The following is a 26,882-nucleotide window of genomic DNA, read 5'->3' as shown; positions in this document are numbered from 1 at the left end:
CAGTGGTTGGAGTTGATGATAAATTAATTAATTTACTTAAAATTATTCCAAATTGGGTGTTTTTATAATATATGTATGTTGATGAATTATTAAGTATTATTTTTTAAATGATGAACTGCTTGAGGGCCAAGATAATTTTTATTTGATGTCATGTCTTTTATCACATAACACACAACAAATGTTGGGTGGATGGATGAATGACTGGTCATCTTTGCAAAGGTAGATGTTGACTACAGGTCCAGTAGTACCAAATAAGCAAAAGTGTTACTAAGTAGTACCCTCTTGAATTATAATCACATGGTTCCTGAGACTTAGAGGTTATGAGAAGATATAGCCAATTATTTGATATCCACAACACACCGCAGAACCAGTCACAGTACTGTTTCTATAAAACTTTCTTGCCTTGTTAGGATCCTCAATTATTAAGTGAAGATAACTCTTTCTGTTTTAGGCTTTGCTTCTATAAGCCATCTTCAACCTTTCTGGGTTCTGTGTTATGATGGATGATTATGTTCCATTCTTTGTAAGTTACTATTTGGTAAAACTTCCCAGAACACTGTAAGATTTCAGCAATAGCTTCTAGTTAGCTCTTCATCTGTTCTCAAGTGACCTGGCAATCTTGCCCTTCTCTCTGAAGTGGGCTTTGTATGGTCTCCCATTGCCTCAGCCAATTAAGACCTTAAAATTAGGCTTTGAGGAACCGTGCTCATGCTTCCAGACACATAATAGCACCACTTTTCATTGAAGGAGATGAGAAGTGTTTAAGTTTGGCCAATGAACAAAGTGAGGATAAAAACAAGTGCTAAAATCACAATTAGCCCTGAATATTTTAATGAAATAAGGGTATCAGTTTTTGGACACTATTCCACCATTATGCTAGATTTCCCTCCATAATTTATGGTTCAAAGTTTTGTGCTTCTTATAGAGATAATTATGTAGTAAGGCATTTTGAAAAGGGTACTACACCCTTATTTTTGAGGCAAATAGCTTTGCTACCCTAGATTTAAGCCTGGATTAAAACATTCCTGTTGCTTCAAGCCTGAATAAGATTCTAGAATGTAAGTTCTTCAAAGGATCTTTCTTTGATTTGGGTGGGAGAGATGAGCATGCTTGATATTGAGCTATGACATTTTTTATAGATTTCATATATATGTTATTATTTTCAGATAATGAATGTTTTAATTTCTAATTATGGTAGTTTGGCTCATTTTTCCTTTAAAGATTCTGGCATTTTCTATTGAGTAGTTACTATCTTTTTTGTTTACTGTATCATTCTAGATTGGCAGTATCTTTTCTAATGGTTAAAAGGAATAGTGATTGCTCCGTTGACAAATGAGAGGTTTCTCTCTCTCTCTCTCTCCCCCTCTCTCTCTCTACTTATTTTCCATTTGGGAGTCTGATAAGAATGGCAAGGTTGGTGTTCCTGTTTCAGTAACAAAAGTATTTGTAAATGGTAAAAATTTTTTAAAAGAAGTTATTTGCTCATATATGGAAATTTTGTTTTATAGCTATTAAATGCTTCAAGTAACTTATTTTTTTTCTTAGACTGAGAATGGCAAAATATGTTATTTTAGACACACCATATCTATAAGTGTATATGTTATGTTTATGTGTGTATGTGTATTTATATTTATATACCAAAGAACAGAGGAGGTTTTGGGTAATTTTATGTTGACTGCACTCTTAGAATGGAGTCTCTTAGTGTTCAGGAACCAGCCTCAGAACATAATTGCCATGTCTGTGTTGTGTTTTGCCCTTGTGATCATGTCTACAGCGTGTCATGACACTGAATGTTTCTCAGTAGGGGCACTAGGAATATTTTGAACTGGACAGTTCTTTGTGGTCCAGGATGCTCTCACACATTGAAAGGCATCTGATTATCCTGGTCTCCAAACCCTAAATACCAGTAGCACTATCTATTCTCTGAAAGAAGAAAAATGCTCTCCCCTTCCCCAAATTCTTTTAGAGAACTATTAGATTCTTTTCTCACAACACCGAAAATGTTTTATTGCATTTACTTATTTTCTTATTTATATCCTTGCACAAACCTATGAACCACATAAGAACATAGACCTTATCTTAAATATATTGGTGTTCCATGACCCATCACAGCGTGTAACCCATAAGCATTTCATTTAATACATGTTTATTAGATAACCTGTAATACTAACTTTAAAATTTACCTAATTACTTAAACTTAGCATTTCCCTCAAACAATTATTAAGCCATGTTGTGAAATTAACCAGAGATATCATATCAAGAGCTTTATTTATCTGTTTAATTATCCATCTATTTGTTTATATCTTGACTTACGTAACAGATTTATACAGAGCTGTTAGTTGAAAAATGTACTTCATTATAGAGCAGTGCTGTCCAAAAGAAATGAGACACAAATGTGAGCTACATATGTAATTTAAAATTATCTTATAACCACATTGAGAAAGGTAAAAAGAAAATGTGAAGTTAATTTTAATAATGTGTTTTATATAACCCATCATATTTTAAATATGATCATTTCAGCATGTAATCAATATGAAAAATCGCTGAGCTTTTTTTCATATGGAACTTTTGAAGTCTGGCAGCTATTTTACCCATATTGCTCATCTCAGTTCCAGCCATCTGCATTTCATACACTCAGTAGCATATGTGTGGCTCATGGCTAGTGTATTAGACAGCACAGCCCTAGAAGACCCTCTGTATTGTCTATTATTTCATCATTCCTGCAGTGAGACATTTATCTGTAGTAGGATTGCCAGGATTGTTGTGGACTCTTTAGGAAGCAGAAGATGGTAACTTTATTATAAAGAGAAGCTTATATACTCTAATATTATATTTATGAAACAAATATTTACTTTAGATCTAAAAAATGATTTAAGGCATCTTATGATAAATAGTATAGCCACAATACCAAACTATCAGAAGGGAAATTAAAGATATGTAGAAATGATTTGAATAGGCTAGATTCTTTGAATTTTTCAATTTTCTCTACTTCTGTTTAAAAGCAGATGGTAGAGAATAGCAGTTATTTTTGCAGCTGAGTAGTAAAGGGCACTTTAACAAATTAAAAGGAAGCACACTTTAGGATTTATTTGCCTACTTTACCTACATTTTTCTACATTGTATAGTTTGCAGTAAATAATTTGAATATTTATTAAAAACAGAGTTTATTCTTTGCAGCACCTGGGTCATGTTGTCTTTGGTTTAGACAGCAGAGCTTAGTAAATATTTTGCTCTGGTCAAGGTTTTTTCCATTCAGACTATGGAGTCTAAATTGCTCAGGCACTGTTTCGACTGTCTAGACCAAGTTGTTTGGCTCTAGCATTTTGTTTTTCAAAATTAAGCACCTGCTAATGAATTTGCCAAGGTTTTTATTAGCTACACAGGAAGGAAATGAAAAGGGACCTAATGTTTTCTGAGTACCTACCACATGCCAAGCTCTGTGTTAGACATCTTACATAACTTCTCAGATAATCTTTTATTAAAGGTAGGTATTTTTATTTCTGATTTCTTGATGAGAAAATTAAAGCTATGAGCGGTTAAGTGACAAGCTTTTGGATCTATGGATAATGTATAAGAGATTGCTTTGTAAAATGTGGCTGGACTGGAAGTGTAGGAAATGACTCCATTTCTTCTTATTCCCATTAAACTATCATCCACCACTCAGCAGCCTAGAGTAATTACTTTGTAACATAAATTATATCATACCCTACCTCAACCCTTTAGTGACCTGGAGAGGTGGGGGGCGGGGGGAACAATCCAAGTTCTTGACCATGATTCGCAACCTCCCTCCTGATTTGGCTCCTCCCTGTGCTCCGGCTTCATCCATTTCCCATCTCAACTTGAGCATGAAGTTCTAGACACATTTTATCCTGCCTTTATTTTTGTTCTTCTTACTTGCCGAGCCTATTTTGGCCTCACAACTTTCACACCTGTTGTTTCCCCTCCCGTGTCCTACTTCTGCTTCCCCCTTCCCCTGCACATACAGCTTTGCTCTCCTGCTGCATTTGGTCTTAGCTCACTTAAATGTTCCCTCTTCAGGTGGACCTCACTCTGCCGCCCATTCTGAGTAGGTCCTTTCCTTTATTTCTGTCATTGCAGCCTGTTCATTTACTTTAAAGAGCATGTAAAGCTATAATTTTATTTGGCTATGTTCATGTATTTATTTATATGTCATCTGTCCTTCATCTATATATATGTATATATGTGTTGAGTATAAACTCCATAAGGCCAGTGACCATATCTGTTGCCCTTGCTGTGGTGGGTGCAAAGTTAATATTTGCTGGGAGTAAATATTTGCCTTTTGGTACCTGGTTTGCCATAATTGCGTCCTGAAGTGTCCATCCTGAGTTCATTTTCTCACTTCTCTGTTTCATCTACTAATGTTGCCAAATTGTAATAAATACTAATTGGTTGACTTCCTAGCCTCATATCCCCCTCTTTGTTCTAATGGACTGTATTTCCTGACACACATGGATGGTGATATAACCAGGCTGATCTGCCCTGGTGGCTCACTGGCCCCTCACCACAGGGACTTTTGTAAGAGATATGATGCAGTCTAGGCCATTTTGAATCCTTCCTTGATTGAAAATTTCAAACTCAAAATAGGAGAGCAAACCTCTTTTTATACTTGGGACATGGTATTGATAGGTTATAAACCTCTATCAGAGATCGTATTTCATGCAAGGAGAAAAAAAAAACAAAACTGTAATAGCAGACAAATAAGCCAACACTCAGAAAAGAACTAGAGATGTAGGGCAAATGATAGGCTTGCTGGTGTCAAGCCCTTGTCCCCATTTGCCCTCATTTATGCCTGTGCCCTTCTTGATCAGATGCTGCATTTCATTCTTTCCTTTTTGACTTAAACTAGTTAAACTTGTCTCTCCCTCCCTTACAAAGAGTCTTAACAAATTAATGTTCACAGTCCTATCCCTAACCACACATAGCAGGGACTGTCATGATCCATTTTGTTTTCTTATGTTAAATAATACTTCCCAATATCACTACAAGGTCATGCTGAACTAATTTTATTTAGTTTGGAAATGGTGGTTCCACTTTTTCTGCTACTTTGTATTTTTTGTCCAGAATTCTATTCTTACTATTATTCCTTCCATTTCTGAAAACTGAGAGGTAAAGTATCTGTGTGATATGATATTCCATATATATCATATCACACATACTTACACAATGATTATAACTTATGCCCTATATCATTTTATTGCTAAAATTATTGTATTTTTATGCCATATAAATTTTGGATCCGTTGAACCTAGTTTAATTTTTTTTTAATCGGCTTTTTTTTTAACTAGAATTTAGAAGTAAGGACTGTGAGACTTTGTTGAATATAAATACTAATGTGAAATTATCCCTATACTAAAATTAATGAATTGCCAATAATTTGTACAGACTGTCTTTTATGTCAGTAAAATCATTGCTACTGAATTGTATAAGACTTGTGGTTATCTTTCTAGTCTGAGTCACATGTTCAACTACAGGGGAAAATAACAGGCTTACCATGTGGGTTTGATTAAGTCATGTGAAAATGAGGATTCGGTGATTCAGGCTCTGAGAAAGATGCATATGAAATGACATACTAGGGGCCCCTGGGTGGCTCAGCCGGTTAGGCATCTGCCTTCAGCTCAGGTCGTGATCCTAGGGTCCTGGGATGGAGCCCCACGTCGGGCTCCCTGCTCAGTGGGGAGCCTGCTTCTCCCTCTGTGTTCCGCTACCTCTGTTCTTGCTTTCTCTCTCTCTCTCTGTCAAATAAGTAAAATCTTAAAAAAAAAAAAAGAAAGAAATGACATACTAATTTAGATCTATGATCCATTTGACTCAATGTTCTGGTTCTGACAATGGTACTAAGTGATATTTTGGTAGAAGCTTAATCCTTACATTTTATTTGGTCATTTTCAAATATTAAAAGTATACTATAAATAAAAATTATTATAAATAAAAATTAACCTTTATGCCTTAAAAAACTTCTTGCATTGCTTTTATATTTTCAAGATATATAAACTTTCTTAGGGATGGTGCCCTACAACACACTGCCACCATTCTCATTTTCTGGTCCTCCTCCTTAGTAAACTAAGTTTACTGAGTTAGCCACGACTTCAGTATCCCTCCTGAAACACTGCTTTAGGCAGCCACTGCCCAGCTGATTTAAATTGCTCCATGGAGTGAAATGTAGTTGTTCATATCCGTGGGAAATGAGTTCTAAATGTTACCATCTTCTACCTGAACTGAAGATAATGGCACTTCCTTCTTGTTTCAAGGGCTCTGTTTCCAGTATTTTCATTTATGCTTTAAAATAATTTACATCTGGGTGCCTGGGTGGCTTAGTCATTAAGCGTCTGCCTTTGGCTCAGGTCATGATCTCAGGGTCCTGGGATCGAACCCCGGATCAGCTCCCTGCTCCGCAGGAAGCCTGCTTCTCCCTCTTCCACTCCCCCTGCTTGTGTTCTCTCTCTCACTGTGTCTCTCTCTCTCAAATAAATAAATAAAATCTTTAAAAAAATAAGATAATTTACGTCTGATTCTGCTAGTCGCTCTATAAGGGACAAGTATCCTTCAAAGTGAGTTATGGCAGAGTCTTTGCCTTTAAGCTTACAAATTTTGTGAACTAACATGACATACTAGATTTGACCATTATTTCTTTCTCAATTAACCTTTGCTTGAAGTATTTTGCTTTGCTCCTACAACTCAATAATGAAATGACTAATAACTCAATTAAAAAATGGGCAAAGGTCTTAATAGACAATTCTCCAAAGAAGATATAAAAATGGTTAATGAGCACATGAAAAGATGCTCAACATCATTAGCCATCAGGGAAATGCAAATCAAAACCACAATGTGATACCATTTCACACCCACCAGGACAGCTATAATCAAAAGGACAGATAACTGTTGGAGAGGATGTGGAGATATTGGAACCCTTATCTACTGCTGATAAGAATGTAAAATAGTGCAGCAACTTTGGAAAAGAGTCTGGCAGTTACTTGAAAATTAAACCATGATACCCAGCAGTATTACTCCTAGGTATATATACCCAAGAGAAATGAAAACATATTCACGCAAAAACTTGTACACAAATATTCATAGCAGCCAAATGTTCATAATAGCCAAAAAGTGAAACAATCCAAATGTCTCTCTACGGGTGATTGGATAAATAAAGTGTGGGATGGCTATACAATGGAATATTATTTACCAATATGAAGAAATGCAGTACTGATAAATTTTAAAACATGGATGAACCTTGAAAACATTATGCTAAGTGAAAGAAAGCTCAGAGAGCCACATATGATTCCATTTATATCAGATGTCCCCAGTAGGCAAATGTATAGAGTCAGAAAGTAGCTTAGTGGTTGCCTAGAGCTGAACAGGAAGGGTAGACTGGGAGGTGACAACTAAGAGGCCCAGGGTTTCCTCTGGGGGTAATAAAAAATGTTCTAGTATTGGTGATGGTCATGTAACTCTGTGAATATACCTAAAGCCATTAAATTATACACATGAAATAGATTAATTATATGGTGTATGAGTTATATCTCAAACTGTTAATAACTTAGGAGTCTTATTTCTATTTTTTCCTGCACTTTGCATATTTGATTCATTAAATGGTCTTATCGGCTTTACTTGTAGACTATACTCCAAATCTGTCCCATGCTGTAATCTTGACTCAGAATCAACTCTTGCCTGGACATTACTGCAGTGACGACCTAGCTGGTTTACCTGCTTGCACTCTTCCACTCACACAGTTTTTTGTTTTATCTATCAGCCAGAGTGATTATTTTTAAATTATTGATAATATAGGTAATATTAATGCTAATGAAATAGTGGTTAACTCATAATTTACAGTGCCAAGCACTATTCTAAGTACTAAAATGTTAAATTGTTTTATCTTTACCACAACTTAATTGGTAGGTGCTGTTACTGTCCCCATTGTGTAGATGGGAAAACTCAGGTACAGAGAAGTAATTTGCTCGAGGTAATACAGCAAGTAAATGGCTGTTACATAAAATAATCAAGGAATCCCTTGGCTTAACATTCTCTAGTGACATAGTCTCCTTGGCTCCTCTTTTTTTTTTTTTTTTAACTAATTTCCCGTCTACCAGGCTCTTTCTTGCCTTGGTCCATTTGTACTCAGTCCCTGTTTTTGGAGTGCTCCTCCTCTAGAGTCTTTTTCCTTCTCATCATTCTTTTTTTTTTTTTTTTAAAGATTTTATTTATTTATTTGAGACAGAGAGAATGAGAGAGAGAGAGAGCACATGAGAGGGGGGAGGGTCAGAGGGAGAAGCAGGCTCCCCGCCGAGCAGGGAGCCTGATGCGGGACTCGATCCAGGGACTCCAGGATCATGACCTGAGCCGAAGGCAGTCGCTTAACCAACTGAGCCACCCAGGCGCCCATCCTTCTCATCATTCTTGACTTCAGTGTCACCTCCACAGAGAAGCCGTCTTCAGTAATTCCAACTTGCTCTTACATTTTCATATATTTTCCTCATTGCCTTTATCAGTGTTTGAAATTAACTTCTCTTTATTTTTTAATTGGAATGTGCTTTGCACCTGCCTAATAGAACAATGCCTGACAAATAATAGGAGCTCAAAAAATTTTGTTTTCTGACTTACTTTGGGAGGGTAGGATTTTATATATTTTCCAAATTATGGTTGAGGCCAATTTTCAGAGGATTAAGTAAATGAAGACTCTATGCCCTAGTGACTCATGTTTTAAGGTGGGAACTGGCCTTTTGATAATATACTTGGCTGATTGGACAATATTGCTGCTCTTAAAATGTTCCATGTTTCTTAAGGTGTTGATCTGCTGCTTCTACATTGTGGTTTTATTATTCTCACGTGTGGGGTGTGGGTAGAGTGTGAAGAGTGGGGAAAGCAGTTCTCGGCTGTTGGTTTTACGGGGACCTTGAAGTGATGTAGCTACAGTCAGCATGGAGAAAATATGAAAGAGCTTGGGTAATTTTCTAGATCTGTTCTTAGTTGATTCTAAGTTACCACTGAGAAAACCTGCTGTATCAGTCTTCTCTCTTTTAGTTGGACCAACACACATACATGGACTCATGTGTGCATAGACATGTGCACAGAAACACACCTTAATGCTCCATTGACATAATGGCCTTTCAGCAATAGGCCTCCTTCTCTTATTTTTCTATTGCCTTTCCCATCTCAGAGTGGTGGTGTTTATATTCCCAATGAGAGAAATAACTATGTGTGTGTGGTGGGTTGATGCAACCCATGTAGACTTACAGGGAAATTTTTAAATTCCAATTTTTTACGTACATCCTAAAGAAAACATGGGCTTGTTTAGGAAGGAGTATATTGTACAATTAAATGTCTGAGATTTACACTTTGATATTTTGCTGGCTTCTGCTGTATTGAGGAAGAATATGATATTTGGTATTATTACAAGTAGCTTTATTTTTTCAGGATATTAAAATTGGATCCTACGTGCATTAGTAATATTCACTGAACTGAGTTCTCTATTTTCTTACCACTCAGCAGAGCAAAAGAGGTAAACACTAGGTGTTGAAAACAGAATAGGAAACTGCAACACTGAATGGCCAGGCTCCAGTTGCTTTTACATCATTTCTAATAACCAAGATTTTCCATGCAGCTGACTCTTGATTCTTTGTGCAAATAGGCTATTTGTAGGAGGATGAATACAATCTACATAAAATTAGAAACAAAATCACTAACATTAGTTTCAACCTTCTCTTTTATCCAGTACTTATAAGGATGCTGAACAGAAGTTACTGTATTTAAAAACATTTTATGCTTTAAATACATACACAAAAGTAAACCTACTATGTGCATGACTGGGAAGAGTCAAAGAATAGCAAGACTAAGTCCCTCCTCTAGAGGAGGTTATGGCCCAGTAGTCTAGATATTCATGCAATGCACCCTCATATATATTGCTGTAGATATTAATAAGGTGCTATATACATGCATAACCAAGGCACTAGCTCTACCTGAGTGGGTCAGGGAACTGAGAAGTATTTCCTTTGGACTCTGAAGGTTAAACAGGAATTTGCCAGGTGAAGAAGTAGCTAAAGGAAACAGCCTACACAAAGTCTTAGAATTCTGAAAAGGCCACGTTTGCCCAGGAAATAGGACAAAATTCAGGAAGGCACAAATAAAAAACAGCTTCCTTAGATGAGAAGCAGGAGAAAATTTTAGCAGATGAATATAGTGGGACAGGAAGAATAAAATAAGATGAAATGTGTGATACTAGATTATGAAGAGTGTTTTCTATCAATGACCAAATGTTTTCTAGTGGGTGAGTGTGATGATTCCTTTTACTTATTTGTAGGCTAATGCTCGGAGCAATGGGGAAATTTTTACCTATAATGCCTCCCACATAAAGTGCTTTTCTTAATAGCTGCTGTATTATTAGTACTGACAAGGAGCTATGATATTATTCAACTTGCTAGTATGTCTGTGTCTATCTCAACTACCCTGTGATATGGCTAAATTTAACTTTTGTATTCTTTCCAGGTAGGTCAGGGCAGTGTCTGGCAAAAGGTGGAGTTAGTTCAACCTTGTGTTTTCAGTGTATCCTTTGTAGGTTATGTAGCATTTGGAAGTAGTCTGCTGGTCCAGCTGGAGCTGGATCTAATGGGGAATGCAAGGCTCAGGGAAAGTGTACCCTGGCCACTGACTTGGTTGTCATTTTAGAATATTAATGATGGGATAGCTGATGTGTTCCTGATTGAGATAGGTTGATTGGCAGAACTTTAAGAAGGTTTCTAATTTAACAAGTATGTAAGTCTTGATGATTATTGTGTTCTCTAGCTACCCTGTGAGGGTACATCTCAGTACCTGTGTTGGGCCTTGTGCTTTAGAGCACCCTTCTATGGGATGAGGAGTATATGGGGCCATGGAAGCATGACTAACCACTCATAGCCACAGCATCTCCCTTTTCTAGACCATGCTTTGGCTACTAGACTCCAGAATTCCCTGTTCAAACTGCCAGAGCCTGTGTAGAGGAACAGTTCAGGCCGCTTTCCTGGATATATCTTCTCAAGGACACTGTGAATAACTCTAGGCCCAAGAGGTGGTTGAAAAGTAGCTGAGGGAACAAAAGGACTGGGTGTGTGCAGTGGTTTCCACATTCATGGCTTAGGCCCCCTGGTGCTAGATGGAGTCTGGGGTGGAAAAGGAAGACCACAGGCGACAGGGCCTCCTTTTACATCCCTGAAATTGTTAAGGACAGCCTGCTTGGATCTGATAGGATCAGTTGGGAATGTGGAAGTGAAAATGATCAAGAGGCTCCAACATAGAATTGAGCCATATCCGCTGAGCTCCTTAGAGAAGACAGACACTACTCCTAAACTTAGCTGTCTCAAACTCTTCGTTGTGTTGGAGATAGAGCTTAACATTAGCGTTTGTATTTTCAAATTTTTCAGTCCTCTTATATTCAGTGTTTTTTAAGTTGCAAATTAAAAAGTTCCTTTCGAAAGAGAATTATGCACTGATTCCTTAGGATGGCCAGGTGTAGTCACTGGACTTAGAATAGAATGCACAAGTTCATTTCATGTACTTATGTTTGTAGTAAAAAAAGATAATCAAAAGTGAATTGGTACAAAAATAAATAAATGCAATTAGATCTAAGGAATTATTCTCACTCTTAAAAAAATATACTATTACTACAATTTCATTGTTTTCTCTTAATGCTAGCTTGTTGCTTATGTTTGACGAGAAAGTGATGTTTTATGTGTTATTTGATGTTATGTAAGAATCCTATTAGAGTGGCAAAACAATAAATATGTATATATACACACACAGTATACACATACACACACACTCACTGTATTTGTGTGCATATATATGGCCTAGTCTCATATGTCAATCTTCAGACCACACTTCAGATCACACTACAAAAGTAAAAAGGGACTGATTTAGAATAGGAAAGGTGTCCTACGTGAATTTGTTGGCTTTATATTGCCTCATACAGCATTTAACTCAATCTACAGAAACAGTGAAAAACATTTCTGGAGATCAGAAAAACAAAATTAGAAAGCTTTTCACGCAAGCCTAGGGGACTGTTTTGGTTTTGGGTGCCATACTTTGTTTTCTGAAGAGGATGGATGTTTGCTATATTTGGTGAGTTATCACGATTTACTTTAATGCTCCAGAGTGTGCAAGTTAATGATTTTAGCCTATAATTTTTTATATCATTTTAAAGAAGAAAAAATTATTAGACAATTTGGATATCAGATGGTTCATTTCCAAAATCATATTATGGCGTTAAGATTGTTCTGTGTAAATGTTTTGTAGTTTGTACATGCCAGTTCTAGTTATTCTAAATCACTTTTGTTTTTTTTATTCCATTCAAGAGAATATCCAATTAAAGTCAATGGATTGTACATGCTATATAATTCCTAAGTAGGTGTGGGGAATTCGGGCAGGTTGATGTGTACACCAACCAACAAGGGGTTAATTAGATAATCTTCTCTAGGAGAACTTTAAATTAGAAGTGACTTGCTTTATTTTATATTTACTTGAATACTACTTAATAAAAGTATGTAAATAAAGATATTTATTCCTTTAATATATATAATGTTCCAAAATAACTTGTGGAAAAGTCCAAGAAATTAGGTTTTATGATATGAACAAGTTATTGTTACTTTTTACAACAATATTTTTTTTACTATTATTATTTTGGTAGGTTTACAGAGATATGTATGAATCCAGTAGACTCTGAAGTAGATGTGAGTAGGTTTATCTTGTTGTTTTTTTTGTGTGTGAGTATTTAATCAGAATTTAACTTTTTTTCTATCCTATACTAATATGATATACTGATTTCACGCTACAATTGTGGGATCTCACATGAGAAAATAAAGTCAATAAGCTCTATTGTCTAGTAACTAATTATCAAGTAAGGCTGGTAAGAACACAGAAACTGTTCAGCCTGTGTTTTAAAAACCTTTGGTGATGGAGATTATATGTGTACCATTTTACAAAATGATTTCATTCTGAGATTGTCCATACCTGTCCCTAACAAATAGCTAGTTTTTGTAAGTAGCTATAGGTACAGAATATCTGTTTCTTTGACCCAAAGGTCGGGATTCAAAAATAATTATTAGGCTAGAATTAATTGTGCTCGCTACTTTTTTTTTCCCCCAAGAGAATACCTGTTTCAGCCATTCTCTTGTTCTTAGTTGGTCGCCCAGTTTTTTAGATTTCGCTCTATAGTCTATAGCCATATCGCTCTATAGTATGTGCTCTATAGTCTATAGCCATGTCGCTCTATAGTATGTGATAGAAAGATGACGATCTCATTGTGGTTTTTGTGACTTGATTATAGAAGCAAATGTGAAATACGTATCGATCCCATTGCAAACTTCTTACAGCTCTAGATTATGCTTTACTTCTTAATGAATTGTCTACAGTTAGAGGATCCTCCATAGATCAGGTATCATCTCTAAGCAAGGCAGATGTTTCTTGTGACATTTCATTTGCAGACTATCAAAATTGTTGATAGGAAAAAACAGAACCATTCACGGGTGCCTGGGTGGCTCCGTTGGTTGAGTGTCCAACTATTGATTTTAACTCATGTCACGATCTTGGGTTTGTGAGATCGGGCCCCATGTTGGGTTCTGTGCTCAGCGTGGAGTCTGCTTGAGATTCTCTCTCACTTTCTTCCTTTCCCCTCCCCACACATGCATGTGTTCTTACTTTCTTTATATAAATAAATAAGTAGAAACAGAACCATTCCAAAAAAAATTTGGTCAATAAAATGGAAATGAAGACCTTATTTATCAAAAAAAAAAATAAAATACCTAGGTATAACTGACCTTAATAAGAAACGTAAAACCCCATATGCAGAAAACTGTAGAATACACCTGAAAGACATAGAAGTATACTGGAAGGAGTGAATACTAGAGGAAAGTATCCATTTTCTTGGGTAGGAAGACTCAAATATCATAAAGGTATCATTTATTCTTAATTTATGAATTTAATGCAATTCCATATACATATACTCTCTTTTTGTTTTTGTTTTTATTTTGTTTTTTTTTGTTTTTTTTTTAAAGATTTTATTTATTTATTTGAGAGAGAGAATGAGATAGAGCATGAGAGGGGGGAGGATCAGAGGGAGAAGCAAACTCCCTGCTGAGCAGGGAGCCCGATGTGGGACTCGATCCCAGGACTCCAGGATCATGACCTGAGCCGAAGGCAGTCGCTTAACCAACTGAGCCACCCAGGCGCCCTTGTTTTTTGTTTTTAAATCAGAGCTTGGAAAGCTGATTGTAAAATTCATTTGGAAGAATAATAAAAAAAAAATATCCAGCAAAATCCTGAAAAAGAAGAGCATGATTAAAGAGTAGTTGTAAATCTTTATAATAATTTTTTTCTTTTAGTGGAACAGAATAGAAAATTCAGGAATAGACCCAAAAGCTTGAAAAAGTTTAGTCTAAAATAAAACTGGAATTTTAAATCAGTTGAATGGATAGACTTTTTAACACGTGTGCTGGAATAACTGGATATCTATATGGAAAAAAGGTAAAGTTAGCTCCATTCCTGACACCATCTACCAGATCACATTTAAAATGCACCAGAGATTTCAATGTAAACAATGAAAGTATGCAAATACTAGAAAAAGCATGGGCACACGCCTCTAGAGTCTGGCAGTAGGCAAAAGTTACCTAACTACTAGCTAAAACGCAGAAGCAATAAGGAATAAAATGATTAATAAATTTGGTTGCATAGAAACTTTTTTAAATGGCTGAAAGCCCCCACCATAAGCAAAAGAAAAAGACAAGTTACAGACTCAGAATAAGTCTTTTCAAGTCTTATAATAGACAAGAGGTGATATCCCTAATATATAAACAACTTATAAAAAGTCCAGATGTGTGAGAATGTCTGTGAGTCTGGGAACTGAGGCAACCTTTCATACATGGCTTGTGGGAATGCAAAATGTTACAACTCCTTTGAAGGTGACTTTGAATCTAGTTAATTTTCTTAAACATTTATTTACTTTTGATTCCTCATTCCTACTTCTAGAAATCTATTTTAAAGATACAAAAAAAAAAAAAAATACAGTAGCAACCATACAAAAGGCCCATTGCATAACACTACTTATTGCAGTATTACTTTTAATTACAAGACTGGAACTAATGCTGTGTCCATCATTGGGGAGCTAGTTGAAGAAAGAGTGGTGCATTCAGAAGGTGGTAATATGCAGCAATGAAGAGAAATGTCTCTTTGTTGTCTGGTATGTGGGCTTGGCTGATTTAAAGACTGTAATTACCCATGAGAGAATCTCCACATGGCTCTCCACGTGGCTCCATTTGCTCACAGCAGGGCAGCCTCAGGGCTCCTAGCTTGGGTTCCAGGGCATAGTGCAGAAGCTGCATTTAACCTAGCCTTGGAAGTGACACAGTATCACTTCCCTGTATTCTGTTGGTTACAAGCTACTCACAAGCCTGTCCATATGTCCCTCCTCCATAGCTCTCCCACCCCTCTCACCTCTCAGTGGGGGGGGGGTATATTAAAGATTTTCAGATGTTTTTTTAGAACCACTGTGCTCTTTACTCTTCATGAAGTAATCCTGCCCCCCCCCCCCACATACACACACAACTGAATCTGATCAAGGTTCTAGATCTAATTACCAACTTATAGTATATACATAGGAATCATTTCAATCAGCAGAATTCAGACTGTGGGAACTTTACAGGAGAAAAGATCTGTTTTCTTCACAAAAATTACAGAGAGTAAAGGAGCTGGAGGGAGAATCTGTAGATTAAAAGAGACTGAAGAGGCCCATCTGTCAGTGCAATGAATGAAATTGCATTGCATGATCCCACTTCAAACAAACTTAAAAAAAGTCAGGGAAATATGAACACCAACTGCCTAATAATATTTGAATATACTATTAAATACTAATTTTTTAGGTGTGATAAGAGTGGCAGTAATCTTCAAAAGTGAAGGATAATTTTATTTTCAAATAACTAGACCCTAAATTTTATTTATGATACCTCTTGGAAAATTTAGTTTGAATATTCTTTTGGCTAATGTTAACTTTTTGGCTGGGATGTTTGCCCTATGGCTTTCTTTATTCTTCAAATGAGTACTGGCTTCTTAAATCCCAATTTAATCTTTGTAAAATCTTCTAATGATCTGGGACTACATATCGAAATTGTTTCCCAGAGATACTGTCATTCTAAACTTAATTGTGGATAAGAAATGAAGGTGCTATTTTTAGTGTGTTCTTCCCATCACAGAGGCCTCTGTCTTGGTAATCTAGTTTCTTAATTCTGTAGTTTAGAGTTTTATCAGTAATTACTTTGTGGGTTGAATCTAAATTAAGACACTGTTGCCCAAACAATTTTCTTGAGTGTTCTTTTATTTTAAAAGAAAATAGAGAGGGCAGTAGCTGTGTCTATAAAAGCGTAGGATGAGGGATCTTTGTGCAGGAACTGTCCTGTGTGTTGACTGTGTTGCTGTTCACACAAATCTGCACATGTGATAAAATGGTAAAATTGCACGGAATTAAATACATCACACACGTACACAGTATAGGTTAAAAATTGGTGAAATCCAGATAAAGTTTGTGGGTTGTATCCAAGGTCAACTTCCTGGTGGCAGTATTGAATGTCAGTTATGCAAAATGGTACCATTGGAGGAAACTGGGCAAAGAGTACAAGCACATCATTCTCTATAATTTCTTACAACTGTATGTGAGTCTATAATTATCTCACAATAAAAACTGAAAAATAGATTACGTTGATTTTAATATTTTTGAATGGGAAATTACTGTTCTAAGAAAATCAGACATCAAATCTAGTTAAAATAGTGAACAGTTTTTTCTGATTTCTTAGTTTTTAGCTTTTGATTTTTAAAATTTTAAATTAGAAAGGGACCTGAGCAAATTCTTAAAAACTGATATTGTTCAGCAAAAACATTTTTAGATATGCCATGACAAACACAAAGTCGTCTGGAAGTCTTCAGTAACTGAAGGCATGCTCACAGTTGGGATACTACAGAGAATGTAGTCTCCTGGTAGATGCTGGAGAACTTATGTACACAACTTAATTTGGACTTAGAGATAATCATAGTTTTCAGAACTGGGAGGGTCCTTTTATACCTTATTTTTTTTATAAGTGTCTTTATTACAAATGAAAGACTGGACTCTGAAAGGTTAAGAAATTTTTCCCAAGGTTCTGCTGTTTTAACACAGTTGTGAGTGATTGATTTTGCCTACCTTTTTATATCTGACCTTTTTCTTGCTTAATCTGTCAATCTGTACCCTTTATTTTAATAACTTTACCTTTAGTTCTGTTCTCTCCAAGTTACCATAAGTAACCATAAGAATAGTAAAGACAAATGAACAAATAATCTTTTTACAGTGTACATTTTTAGGCGGTGACATATCTGTGATTAAAAAACCCTGCTATGTGTGGATATTTTGGTTAGTGTTTTGCTTTATGTATTTGTATTACTGTATCTCTCTTAGACATTTTTTTTACTTGATTTTAAACAAGTAGCTCTTGATATAGTATAGTACAAAAAATAAGCAGGTGGTTGCTGCAGGGTATCCAAGCAACCTAGGGACACGCATGAACCGTAGGGTGAAGTTAAGAGCGTGGGCTCTGCAGTCTCACTGCTCTACCACATTGTGACCTTGGGAAACTTTCCCAACCTCTCTGTTCCTTAGTCGCCTCATTTGTTAAATTGCACTAATAATATTGTCTAACTGGTAGGATTGTTGTATCAAATGTGCTGATATATGAAAAATTGAAATAGTAGCTAGTGGCTAGGAAGCATTCAATACATGTTAGCTGCTATTTTTAAACATGGCTCATAGTTTTGATTTTACTCTTATTAGACATCACTTAGTCTAGGAGCTACTCTGGGGAATGGGGGAAAGGTGACAATAAGAATATGATCAGGAGTATATACACGAGGAGTCAATAAATCACCTTTGAGCACCTGTAATGTCAAGGGCAAATAGATGTATGAAACAAAGGTGATTTCCTTAATTCAGCCCATAATCTGATTTTCCTCTTGAATCTCGTCCCTTTGGTTAATCATCCATTCAATAAATATTTGAGTGCCTCCTTTTAATGCCAGTCACTGTTCTTGGAACTAGAGATACAGCAGTGAATAAAATACACAAAAATCCCCGCAGGTGTATTGGTTATATTTTATTGGCAGGACACAGGTGATGGACAAAAACAAGTAAATTTGGAGTACCTTAGAAGATAGTAATTGCCATGGGAAAAGGCATAGAAAGGAGGCTTCGAGGGCTAAGGAATGCTACTAAAGGCAAAGTATAATTTTAAATAAGATCGTCACAGTAGGCTTCATTGAGAAAGTGCTGTTGGAACAAAGAATGAAAGAAAATTCATGTGTGTATCTGGGAGAAGAGCATCCCAGGCAAAGGGAAGCAGTAGTACAAAGGCCCAGAGGCAGCAGTATGTCCAGCTTATTTGAGACCACAGAGAAGCCAGTGTGGCAGGAGTAGAGTGGGCGGGGGTGGGGTGTGAATGTAGTTGGGGAATTTGAGAGAAAGAAAGGAGTCAAAGATGATAATGAAGATTTTAGCCTGAACAGCTGAAACGTTGAACTCTCCAATTCTGAGGTGGGAAGGCTGATGGTGGAGTGGGAAAGAGTGAACTAAATATAGCTTAAAGTTTAAAACAGGCCTTTTCAGCCTGACTTAGTCTAGGAAAGCTAAGTCTCTCGGATAACTTCCTCGACCTCCCGGGATAGGTCAGCTTATGCATCTTTGAGGCAGAAGAGAAGACTTGACTGGCCCGACTCCTCTGTCCTTGAGTGAAGTTCTCCATCCATTTGGTGTTGCTTCCCTGCTGGTGTCGATTTGATGGCTGGAGTCTGTAGCTGGTGTCACTTGTCATCTGCTGCATTTCATCTCGGGCAGCATTTCCTGTAGCGCTGGCCAGCCTGACCTCCTCTTTCCTCTCACCGCTGCCCTCAGCTCCTCTGAGACCTGGATATGTGTCCACTTTGATTCCACAGAACCCTGTGCCTTGCAGCCTCCCTTCATTATGGCAGCCTCTCAGGTAGGGGCCTCAGCCAGACTGTCAGTGGCTTCTGCTTTCTTTTAGACAACACAAGAGCCATAGGCTCTTAGCCATAGGCTAATCAGCAGATTAAACCTTGGGTCCCCTTTCTACCTGACGGTGCTCTCCTGCCAGGGCGATGTGGCTTTGCTGTCTGGGGCAGCTTGCGAGGCAGTCACTTTTCACAGTCTTGAACAAGAACCAAGAAACTAGAGCCTTGCCCTCCCCTCAGTTTTATCCTTGCCGATCTAATAAGCTTCTTCCTCTCTAGACAGAGAACAGAGAAAGGAAAATCAATTCATATGTGAGACAGCCTTGTTTGTTTATCTCTCTCCTCCCTGCCCTCCTTTGAGACAAAAGGAACAGACTCTCTTATTTATCCTATCCTATTCCTTTTGGATATCCCTTACATTAAAGCTCTATGGTCAGTTAAACGAGCTTGTCCCTTGGTTTGCTAAACTGGGGGACAGTATTTTCTCTCAAGTTGGTATCTGGCTCCAAAAATCCTATATTGCATGAAAGAAGATGAATGTTAATATTACATTGTTCTTTCTCTTTGAATCCCTCATGCCACAAAATCCTAAATTACTAATTCAAAACAAAACCCTTGGTTACTAATTGTAACCTCCACTTAGGTAGCTGCTTTGGAATGACCAGGACAAAGCTCGTATTGCTCAGAAAGACAAGTTAAAAACTAATATATTTTTAAAAGATTTTATTTATTTGAGAGAGAGAGAGCACACGAGCTGGGGGCAGGGGAGGGGCAGAGGGAGAGGGAGAAGCAGACTCCTCACTGAGCAGGGAGCACGACGTGGGGCTCGATCCGAGGACCCCAGGATCATGACCTGAGCTGAAGGCAGATGCTTAACCGAAAGAGCCACCCAGGCGTCCATAAAAACTAATAATTTTAAAAAATCTATATAGACTATATATGGTCTTTGAAATATATATATATATGTATATATATATATATACATATATATATATATATTTTTTTTTCTTTTTGTAAAGGCAAGTACACAGTCCTGTGAAATAGCTTTGGTTATGTCTGATGACATATGTTATTTCCCCAAATGTTGATGTGTGTCTGATTTTCATCTTTTGCCTTAACCACGCTTTCTTTGTTCAATGAGTCTTCTTGTGATCGTCCCTAAACTCTTATTTAATAAAATAAAACAAAGCACATTCAAAATCTGATATAAACGTATCTTCACATTTTGAGGTAAGGAGATAGAACAGATGTTACAGCATGACTTCCTCTATATTTCTATTTAAAAATGTTAGCCTATTTTCTATTCAGCATTTTCCAAGTTAGCCCAAGTTATTAAAAACAAAATGCAAGCACAGACAAAAAAGAAAATGGCTGTGCCGTTTTATTTTAAGAATAAAATCAATTAAATAAGGTTTTTCAAATGTGATTTTAATAGTAATAAGTTTAGAGAGGGAAAAGTAGATAATTTAGAAAGTATTTCATTAAAATTCCCTAATCTCAGATGTTTCAAAAGATGTGCTCGAAGACATTCAATTGAATGACTGTTAGATACATTTTGGTAGATATAATTATGGCATGAAAATAGAAAGTCCATTACCTACCTTTTAGTACCTCTAAATTATTTTTATTGTGTAAGGAGGACAACCATTACACTTCTGGTTCATCAATAAGATCTGTTTTATAGTAAAGCTAAAAATAGAGAAGGAAATCTTGTATCCCTGAAAGGTCAAATTGATTTATAGAGTTCCTTACTTTTGATGTTTGGAAAACTTTTTTATTTCTTAAATTTCAGTCACTGGCATTTGGTAATTTGATATGACCTCAATTCAAATAAACAGCTAATTTCAAGGGGCGGTGTCTTAGGTTTAATCCAGGTATAATATACACAGTCCTCTGGCAGGGTTCTACTTGAAAACCAACCTTCTATCTCTGCCCTGAATCATTATCTGCTATGTCAGTTATCTTCACTCTTTTCCATATTTTGTACCCATTTTCTGTAATGTTTCCTTTCCTCCAGTATATTAATGTGCTAAAGTGCTCTGTCCAAACAAACAACCCAGTCTGAATTTAGGCCCCAACTTAATTTTACTCTTGGTTGAAGGTCTGTGAGGAACCATCATGTTCATTGCTTTTTTCAGCTCCCACATTCTTTCATCAAACTACTGAAATCTGATTTCTCATCCTACTGATTTTATGAAACCACTCTCACGATTAGTGGTGATACCCTAATTGTAAAATCCAAAGGCAGCTTTTCAGTGGACTTGGCATTTCATCTCTGTGTAGCACTTGACATTGATGGCTGCTCTCTTCTAAGTGAACTCTTGACACCATTCTTCTCTGCTTACTAAGTGCATTACCTTTATTTTTTTTTAATTTTATTTTATTATGTTATGTTAGTCACCATACATTATTACATCATTAGTTTTTGATGTAGTGTTCCATGATTCATTGTTTGCATATAACACCCAGTGCTCCATTCAATATGTGCTCTCCTCAATACCCATCACCAGGCTAACCCATCCCCCCACCCCCCTCCCCTCTAGAACTTACAGTTTGTTTCTCAGAGTCCATAGTCTCTCATGGTTCATCTCCCCCTCTGATATCCCCCCTTCATTTTTCCCTTCCTACTATCTTCTTTTTTTAAATTAACATATAATGTATTATTTGTTTCAGAGGTACAGGTCTGTGATTCATCAGTCTTACACAATTCACAGCACTCACCATAGCACATACCCTCCCCAGTGTCTATCACCCAGGCACCCCATCTCTCCCATCCCCACCACTCCAGCAACCCTCAGTTTGTTTCCTGAGATTAAGAGTTCCTCATATCAGTGAGATCATATGATACATGTCTTTCTCTGATTGACTTATTTCGCTTAGCGTAATACCCTCCGGTTCCATCCATGTCGTTGCAAATGGCAAGATTTCTTTTTTTTTTTTTTTTATGGCTGTGTAATATTCCATTTGTGGAATATATATGTATATACACCACATCTTCTTTATCCATTCATCCATTGATGGACATCTTGGCTCTTTCCATAGTTTGGCTATTGTGGACATTGTTGCTATAAACATTGGAGTACATGTACCCCTTCAGATCACTACATTTGTATCTTTGGGGTAAATACCCAGTAGTGTAATTGTTGGGTCATAGGGTAGCTCTATTTTGAACTTTCTGAGGAACCTCTATGCTGTTTTCCAGAGTGGCTGCACCAGCTTGCATTCCCACCAACAGTGTAGGAGGGTTCGCCTTTCGCCCCATCCTTGTCAACATGTGTCGTTTTAGCCATTCTGACTGCTGTGAGGTGGTATCTCATTCAGGTTTTGATTTGGATTTCCCTGATGCTGAGTGATGTTGAGCACTTTTTCATGTGTCTGTTGGCCATTTGGATGTCTTTGCAGAAATGTCTGTTCATGTCTTCTGCCCATTTCTTGATTGGATCATTTGTTCTTTGGGTGTTGAGTTTGATAAGTTCTTTATAGATTTTGGATACTAGCTCTTTATCTGATATGTCATTTGCAAATACCTTCTCCCATTCTGTTGTCTTTTGGTTTTATTGACTGTTTCCTCCTGCGAATATCATTCTCAATGGGGAAACACTGAGAACTTTTCCCCTAAGGTCAGGAACACGGCAGGGATGTCCACTATCACCACTGCTTTTCCAACATAGTATTAGAAGTCCTAGCCACAGCAATCAGACAACAAAAAGAAATAAAAGGCATCCTAATCAGGAAAGAAGAAGTCAAACTCTCACTCTTTGCAGATGATATGATACTTTATGTGGAAAACCCAAAAGACTCCACCCCAAAACTGCTAGAACTCATACAGGAATTCAGTAAAGTGGCAGGATATAAAATCAATGCACAGAAATACCAACAACAAGACAGAAGAAAGAGAAATTAAAGAGTCAATCCCATTACAATTGCACCCAAAACCATAAGATAACTAGGAATAAATCTAACCAAAGAGGCAAAGAATATGTACTCAGAAAACTGTAGAATACTCATGAAAGAAATTGAGGAAGACACAAAGAAATGGAAAAACATTCCATGCTTATGGATTGGAAGAACAAATATTGTGGAGATGTCAATGCTACCTAGAGCAATCTACACATTTAATGCAATCCCTATCAAAATACCATAAATTTTTTCAAAGAAATGGAACAAAGAATCCTAAAATTTGTATGGAACCAGAAAAGACCCCGAATAGCCAGAGGAATGTTGAAAAAGAAAAGCAAAGCTGGTGGCATCACAATTCCGGACTTGCAGCTCTATTACAAAGCTGTCATCGTCAAGACAGTATGGTGCTGGCACAAAAACAGACACATAGATCAATGGAACAGAATAGAGAGTCCGGAAATGGACCCTCAACTCTATGGTCAACTAATCTTTGACAAAGCAGGAAAGAAAGTCCAATGGCAAAAAGACAGTCTCTTCAACAAATGGTGTTGGGGAAATTGGACAGCCACATGCAGAAGAATGAAACTGGACCATTTCCTTACACCACACACAAAAATAGACTCCAAATGGTTGAAAGACCTCAATGTGAGACAGGAGTCCATCAAAATCCTAGAGAAGAACACAGGCAGCAACTTCTTCGACCTCAGCTGCAGCAACTTCTTCCTAGAAACATCACCAAAAGCAAGGGAAGCAAGGGCAAAAATGAACTATTGGGACTTCATCAAGATACCTTTATTTTTTAAAAAAATTTTGTTTATTTGAGAGAGCGCATGCACTCATGTGCATGAATAGGGGGAGGAGCAGAGGGCAAGGACAAGCAGACTGCCCGGAGCATGGAGCCCAACTCCAGGCTTGATCCCAGGACCCTGAGATTGTGACCTGAGCCAAAATCAAAAGCTGAACAGTTAACCAACTGAGCCACCCAGGTGCCCCAACTAAGTGCATTTCTAAACATTTTCCAAGCTCCTCTGTCAGCTCCTTTTACTCTCCATTCCTTAAATTTTAGTGTTTCCTAAATATTCCAGACCCTCTTATCTTTTCATACCCCATGTGCTCTTGGAAGATTTAGCTTGCTCTTATGGTTTAAATATCCAAATGGTGATGACTTCTAGCTACAGCCCCTTCCTCAGTATTCATACATGGGTATCTTACTATCTTTCAAATACATATTTGCTTGGATGTCCTACAAGTAGCTCAAATGCCTTGTGTCTGAGTATTAACCTACTATGTTCTTATATACTACTTGTCTTCCTTTATTTCTTCTCTATCCACTCAGCCAGTCTAGAAACCTCCAGGTCTTTCCAGTATCCTCCCAATACTCCTCCCAAACCAGTAACCAAACTATCACTAAGTGGTCCTCATTTACCTTTCTCATAGCTTGAAAATCCGCACACCACACCCCCTCCACCACCACTTTTTGTTTTTATTGTGTTTTCCCAGTTACTACTGAACTGTGGTTCAGCCTTTCTATGTTCTATGCATGGCACATACCCTGTCTCTAAGTCTTTCCACCATCCAGTCTATTCTCTGTAATACCAGAGTGTTTGATCCATAAAGAAATCTGAAGATGTTTACCCTGCCTAATCCTTTGCATAGTATTTTGTTGTATAAGGGGTACATCATATGACCCTTAAAGTTTTTATGGAATCTTTAAGTCTATTACTACTCTTACTTTCCCTGACACTTTGCCCTCCAGTGACATGATTTGACATTATTTGAGCACATCTTCCCATTTCATATCTTGACCCTTTGGAAATACTTTTTTTTTTTTCTTTTCTGTTTAGAAGTCCATCTTCATCTACTGGTTGATCATTGAAAATCAACTGGTATCATTACTTCTGTTTGAAAAAAAAATCATCAAATATTTAATTTTTTTAACGATTTTATTTATTTATTAGAGACACAGCTTCATCTATTTCTTAAAGCTCAACTTATGTGTCACCTACTCTCTGAAATATTGCCTGGCCTTTTTCCAACCTCTGTCTAGACCAATGAAGACAATTCTGACCCAATGTTTCCCAAACCCTGTTTTCTCCTTTATGAAGGTCATGTATTCGTGTGCTTTCCATTTCTCCTGTCTTGCATTTCACATTTCTCTCTCATAGGCACAGATGTAACCTCCGGCAACAAATTTTCTTCTCTTTCTGTTCCAAGGTTTGCCCTCGGAAACAGCTCTACTTCCTTTCCTTTTTACCTCCTCATTCATATACTGCAAATAATATGATTAGCTTAATAGTTCCAAAAACAGTCCTTAGTTGTGATGAATGTATGGAAACCATGCAAATGAAGTCTTCTGTCTTAAGGAAAAAAATCAAGTCTTGAACTGAAGTCATGTATCTGGAAGAGTCTAAAGCATTTGTGGGAGATACTTAGGAGTCTCTGCTATATCCATCCTCATCCTCAAATTAAACATCCTTTCTGAAACGCTAGCATCTAAGGTAAATTGAAAATGATTTCTTATTCATTTGTAGTATTTTTCTTTTATTAATAAGTTTTTCAAATGTATATTTTGGCAATGCAAACCAATATTTCAACAAAGTATCACTTTATGCATTATGATCTGTTCTAGGGACAAAACCATTTTTAAGTGGGAAATTATGGTCTAAATTTCAAACAACTGACTTAAAGTTTCAGTTAAACATATTAGTAAGTATGGAGCTGCCTTTTTGTAATATTTTTTATTTTTAGATCTCATAACTTAGTATTGGACACTCTCTTTTTTAAAAATAAATATGGCCTCTAGTTCTTGTTTTGTAGAGCATCTTTAAAATATTTGATGATTTGGGGTGCCTGGGTGGCTCAGTCATTAAATGTCTGCCTTTGGCTCAGATCATGATCCCAGGGTCCTGGGATGGAGCCCCGCATTGGGCTCTCCGCTCTGCGGGGAGCCTACTTCTCCCTCTCCCACTCCCCCCTGCTTGTGTTCCCTCTCTCACTGTGTCTCTTTCTGTCTAGTAAATAAATAAAATCATTAAAAAAAATAAAATATTTGATGATTTTTTTTCCAAACAGAAGGAGTGATACCAACTGATTTTCAATGATCAAAAATAAATTCCTTATAGAAAAAATTGGATTTCAATTGAGTTTTGAGAGTACTTTATGTGTTATTAAGGGAAAAGTGAATTTTTGTGAATAAACCCTGAGGCCAGTACTATTGCTTCTAACATAGAACATAGCTGTTTATAACTTGTATTTTCTGACATGCAGATGTAGGTTCCTTTCTAACTGACACCATTAAATTATGGGCCTAAGATGAAATATTAGCAGTGGAATGGAAATTATGTCTTTGTTAACAGGGGACTTGAAAAATAAGTCGAACTGATAAATGGGTTTTAGATTTGATCTAGATTATAAATATCTTTTGTTGTTCTGCAGATTTTAAGAAACCTGGTGTAGGCTGCTGCCTTTTTTTTTCTTTTTCAAAACCATCGATACCTCCAGAGTATCTCAGACCTTTGCTACTCACAGTGTGGTTCATGGACCAGCAGCATTTACATTACCTGAGGTTTTGTTAGACATGTAGCCTCTCATTCCTCATCCGAGATCTCCTGAATTCAAGTCTGCATTTTAAGATCTCTAAGTGATTCACGTACACATTGTATGAGAAGCACTGCCTTAGACTAGTGGAGTATTAGGCTCCCTCAGTGGAGAAAGATGGGAAGTCTCCTTGTAAAAATGGTTTGGGGGAGTTTCACAGCACCACATGAACAAACTTTCTGATGTAAAACCAAGGTATTAATGAGTAGACCTACTCAGAATTATGTTGTTTTAAATCTAGAAGGAGCCTCAGGGAGATATCTAGTCCTACCCTATCTCTTTATAATTAGAAATCTAATTTTCCCAAAAGAAAAGTTAAGTCTTTATTGAACAAAATTTATTGTTGCCTGAAATAATAGTCCACT

At 36.9% G+C, this 26,882-nt stretch overlaps 1 protein-coding gene across 13 annotated transcripts in view; it reads left to right on the top strand.

Annotated features, from left to right (window-relative positions):
* The window catches only part of CEP128 (centrosomal protein 128), a 393,611-nt gene that overhangs the window by 188,928 nt on the left and 177,801 nt on the right, over positions 1–26,882 (top strand). The gene's annotated exons all lie outside the window — the stretch shown is intronic.

The sequence above is a fragment of the Mirounga angustirostris genome, unplaced genomic scaffold (assembly GCF_029215605.1).
Source record: "Mirounga angustirostris isolate CCGP_5_RB_7025 unplaced genomic scaffold, mMirAng1.0.hap1 SCAF_9, whole genome shotgun sequence".
Taxonomy (NCBI): Eukaryota; Metazoa; Chordata; class Mammalia; order Carnivora; family Phocidae; genus Mirounga; species Mirounga angustirostris.
This window is presented reverse-complemented; position numbering and strand designations above follow the sequence as displayed.